The sequence below is a fragment of the Meriones unguiculatus genome, assembly GCF_030254825.1.
Source record: "Meriones unguiculatus strain TT.TT164.6M chromosome 13 unlocalized genomic scaffold, Bangor_MerUng_6.1 Chr13_unordered_Scaffold_39, whole genome shotgun sequence".
Taxonomy (NCBI): domain Eukaryota; kingdom Metazoa; phylum Chordata; class Mammalia; order Rodentia; family Muridae; genus Meriones; species Meriones unguiculatus.
Genome location: NW_026843648.1, coordinates 807,774 through 813,197, shown reverse-complemented (window position 1 = coordinate 813,197; position 5,424 = coordinate 807,774).

Sequence of the window (5,424 nt, the reverse complement as noted above, 5' to 3'; positions counted from 1 at the left end):
ATCTTCTGGTATCTTTTTCAATTTCTTTCTTCAGAGGCTTGAAGTTTTTGGGGTTTTTTGTTGTTGTTGTTGTTGTTCATATAGGTTTTTTACTGGCTTGTTGAGGATAACACCAAAATACATTATGTTTTTTTGGTTGTTGTTGGTTTTTTTTTGTTTTGTTTTGTTTTGTTTTTTTACTGGCTATTGTGAAGGGTGTTATTTTCCTAATTTTTTTCAGTCCATTTGTCTTTTGCATACAGGAGTGTATTTTTTTGAGTTTTTTTTTTAAGTGAACTTTATATCCACCCACTTTGCTGAAGTGTTTTTCAACTGTAGGAGTTCCCTACAGTAGAATTTTGGGCTCATTTTTGTATACTGTCATATCATCTGTGAATAGAGATACTTTGACTTCTTCCTTATCAATTTGTATCCCCTTAATCTCCTTTAGTTGTCTTATTGCCCTAGATAGGTCTTCGAGTACTGTATTGAAGAGATTTGGAGAGAGTGTGTAGCCTTGTCTTGTCCCCAAGTCCAGTGGAATTGACTTAAACATTCTTTTCATTTAGTTTGATGTTAGCTATATACTATTCTGTATATATTCTGTATATTCTGTATATATTCTGTATACTATCTTTACTATTTTTAGATATGTGCCTTGTCCCTGGTCTCTCCAAGACTTTAAACAAGAATAACTGTTGGATATTGTCAAATGCTTTTTCAGCATCTAAGTAAATGGTCTTTTTTCAATTTGTTTATACAGTGGATTACATTGATGGATTCCATATACTTAACCGCCCTTGCATGCCTGGGATGAAGCCTACTTGGTCATGGTGGATGATATCTTTTATATGTTCTTGGATTTGGTTTGCAAGTATTTTATTGAGTATTTTTACATCATTGTTCATAAAAGAGATTGGTCTTTCTTTTTGGGGATCTTTGAGAATTTATCAAGGTGACTGTGTAAAGGAATTTGGTCATGTTGCATCCATTTCTATTTTGCGAAATAATTTGGAGAATATCAGTATTCGCTCTTCTTTGAAGGTCTTGTAGAATTCTGCTCTGAAATCATCTGGCCCTTGGATTCTTTTGGTTGGGAGTATTTTGATGGCTGCCTCTATTGCCTTAGGCACTATAAGACTATTTATTATCTTTACCTGATGTTGAGTCAACTTTGGTAAGTGGAATTTAAAGAGAATTGTATATTTCATTTGGATTTTCAAATTTTGGGGCATATAGGCTTTTGACATAAAAGTTAATGGTTCTTTGGATTTTCTCAGTGTCTATTATATCTTTTTCTTTCAGACTTTGTTGATTTGGATAGTGTCTTTCTGCCATTTACTTACTTTGGCTAAGAATTTTCTGTGTTTTTTTATTTTCTCAAAGAACTAGCTCTTGGTTTCGTTGATTCTTTGAATTATTATCTTTGTTTCTAATTTATTGATATCATCCCTGAGTTTGGTTTTTCCTAGTGTTCTACTCTTGCTGGGTGTGTCTGTTTCTTTTTTCTTAGGTCTTTCAGGTATGCCATTAAGTTGCTTGTATGGGATGTCTCCAATAGCTTATGATGGCCTTTGTTGGTATTCAGACTCCTCTTCGGACTGCTTTCATTGCATCCCATATGAAGTTGAGAAATCTTCTATCAAGGTTTGTATACTATTCTGTTGGTATTTTGATGGAAATTTCATTGAACCTGTAGATTGCTTTTGGTAAGATGTCCATTTTTACTATGTTAACCCTGCTAAGCCATGAGTATCGGAGATAGTTCCATGTTCTGATATCTTCTTCTAATTCTTTCTTCAGAGACTTGAAGTTTTTTTCATGCAAGTCTTTGACTTGCTTGGATATGGTCACACCAAGGTACTTTATGTCCTTTGTGGCTATTTTGAAGGGTGTTGTTTCCCTAATTTCTTTCTCAGCCCTTTTATCTTTTGTATACAGAAGGGCTACTGATTTTTTTGAGTTAATTTTGTATCCAGCCACTTTGCTGATGGTGTTTATCATCTGTAGCATGTCCCTGGTAGAAGTTTTGGAGTTACTCAGGTATACTATCATATAATCTGCAAATAGTGATACTTTGACTTCTTCCTTTCCAATTTGTATCCTTTTGGTCTCCTTTAATTTTCTTCTTGTTCTAGCAAGGACTTCAAGAACTATGTTGAATAGATATGGAGAGAGTGAGCAGCCTTGCCTTGTCCCTGAATTCAGTGGGATTGCTTTAAGTTTCTCTCTGTTTACTTGATGTTGGCTACAGGCTTGCTGTATATTGCTTTTACTATGTTTAGGTGTGTGCCTTGTATCCCTGATCTCTCCAATAGTTTAAACATGAATGGATGCTTGATTTTTTTCAAATGCTTTTTCAGCATCTAAGGAGATTATCATGTGTTTTTTTCTTTCAATTTTTTAATATTGTGGATCACATTGATGGATATTTGTATAGTGAACCACCCCTGCATACCTGGCATGAAGCCTACATGGTCATAGTGGATGATATATTTGATGTGTTCTTGTATTGGGTTTGCAAAGTATTTTGTTGAGTATTTTTGCATCAATGTTCATAAGGGAGATTGGCCTGAAATTCTCTTTCTTTGTTGGGTCTTTGTGAGGTTTAGGTTACAAGGTGACTGTTGCTTTAATGAATGAGTTTCGTAGTTCCTTCTGTTCCTATTTTGTGGAATAAATGGAAGATAGCTGGAGTTACCTCTTCTTTGAAGGTGTGGTAGAATTCTGCACTGAAACCATCTGGTCCTGAGCTTTTTGTGGATCGCAGTCTTTTGAGGAATGCTATTTCCTTATTGGATAAAGGACTATTTTATTGATTTACCTGCTTTTGATTCAGCTTTGGTAAGTGTAATTGATTAAGAAAATTGTCCATTTCATTTAGATTTTCAATTTTTTGGCATATAAACTTTTGAAGTAAGTCCTAACGATTGTTTGGATTTCCTTAGTGTCTTTTGTTTTGTCCCGTTTTCATTTCTGATTTTGTTAATTTGGATAATCTCTCTCTGCTTTTAGTTAGTTTGGCTAAGGGTTTGTCTATCTTGTTAATTTTCTCAAAGAACCAGGTCTTGGTTTCATTGATTCTTTGAATTGTTTTATTTGTTTCTAATTTATTGATTTTAGTCTTGAGTTTGATTATTTCCAGGTGTCTATTCTTTTTTGGTGTTTCTGATTCTTTTCTTCTAGGGCCTTTAGATGAGCTATTAAGTTGATTGTGTGAGATGTTACAAATTTCTTCTTGAAGGCACTTAGTGCTATGAACTTTCCTTCTAGCACTGCTTTCATTGTCTCCCATAAGTTTGGTTGTGTTGTGTCTTCATTTCCATTGAATTCTAGGAAGACTTGAATTTCTTTCTTTATTTCTTCCCTGACCCAGCTGTCATTTAGTAGTGAGTTGTTCAGTTTCCATGTGAGTGTAGGCTTTTTGCTATTTCTGTTGTTGTTGAGGTCCAGCTTTAGTCCATGGTAATTAGATAGGACACAAGGCATTATTTCAATCTTCTTATATCTGTTGAAACTCACTTTGTGACCAACGATATGGTTTATTTTGGAGAAGGTTCCATGAGGTGCTGAGAAGAAGGTAAATTCTTCTGTCTTTGGGTGTAAGATTCTGTAGATATCTGGTAGGTCCATTTGATACATGACCTCTATTAGAGATATTGTTTCTTTGTTTAATTTCTGTTGTTTACCTGTCCTTTGTTGAGAGTAGGGTGTTGAAGTTTCCCAGTAGTAATGTGTGAGGATTTGTGTACGGTTTAGGTTTTATTAATGTTTCTTTTACAAATGTGGGTACCTTTGTATTTGGAGCATAGATGTTCAGAATTATGATTTCTTCTTGGCGGAATTTTCCTTTGATGAGTATGAAATGACCTTCCTCGTGTCTTTTGATTAATTTTGATTGAAAATCTACTTTATTAGATATTAAAATGGCTACTCCTGCATGTTTCTTGGGTCCATTTGCTTGGAACCCTCCACCTTTTTACTCTCAGGTAATGTCTATCTTTTTGACTTAGATGTGTTTCTTGTATGCAACAGATTGTTGGGTCTTGTTTACATATCCATTCTGTTAGTCTGTGTCTTTATTGGAGTGTTAAGTCCATTGATGTTGAGGGAAATTAATGACCAGTGGCTGTTAGCTCCTTTTATTTTGATGTTGCTTGTGGTAGTGTGTTTGTGTGCTTGGTTACTTTTAGTTTTGCTGTAGTGACATTATTTCTTTCCTGTGTTTTCCTGAATGTAGTTAGCTTTCCTGGGTTGTAGTTAGTTTTCCTTCTAGGAGCTTCTGTACCTCTGGATTTGTGGGTAGGTATTGTTTAAATTTGTTTTTGTCATTAAATATCTTGTTTGCTCCATCTATGATGACTGAGACTTTTGCTGGGTATAGTAGCCTGGGTGGTCATCTGTGTTCTCTTAGGGTCTGCATGATATCTGTTCAGGCCCTTCTGGCTTTCATAGTCTCTGATGAAAAGTCAGGTGTGATAATGATTGGTTTGCCATTATATGTTACTTGGCCTTTTTCCTTTGCAGCTTTTAGTATTTTTTCTTTGTTCTGTATACTTACTGTTTATTATGTGGTGGGAGGATTTTCTATTCTGGTCTAATTTATTGGGTGTTCTTTAGGCCTCTTGTATTCTTGTAGACCTCTCTTTTAAGTTGGAGAAATTTTCTTCTATGATTTTGTTGAAAATATTTTCTGGGCCTTGGAGGAGGGAATCTTCTTTTTCCTCGATTCCTATTACTTTTAGGTTTTGCTTTTCATGTTGTCTTGGATTTCTTGGATGGTCTGTGTCAGGAATTTTTTAGATTTAACATTTTCTTTGATAGCTACATCTATTTATTCCATTGTGTCTTCCACACCTAAGATTCTTTCTTCCATCTCTCGTAGTCTATTGCTTATGCTTACTTCTGTAGTTCCTCTTTTCCTCCCTAAGTTCTTTCTCTCCACAGTTTCCTCCACTTGTGTTTTCTTTAATTTTTTTCCAATTCTCTTATCAGATCTTGAGCCATTTTATTGATTTCCTTCACTTCTCTGACCGTATTTTCCTTCAATTCCTTCAGCTGTTTGTTCAAACAATCCTCTGTTTCTTTAATATCTTTTAGTGATTTAAGTATTTCCTCTCTAAAAGCCACAAATTACTTGGCTGCAACTTCCTGTATTTCTTTAAGGATGTCCATAATCTGTTTGACTTTATCTTCCTCCATTTCTTTGCAAAAGGCAATACTCTGTTTGACTTTATCTTCATCTAGATCTTTATGTAGTTTATTTTTTTCTGCTATTATCCTGTTCATAAGCACAGATGTAAGGTCATCTTCTTGAATTTCATTTATCATGGTGTGTCCAGGGCTGCTTGCCCCTGAATAACCGGGTTCTGGAGATGCCATACTGCTCTGTCTTTTTGAGCTTTTACACTTGCCTCTACCCATTTGGCTATTTTAGGTGTTGGG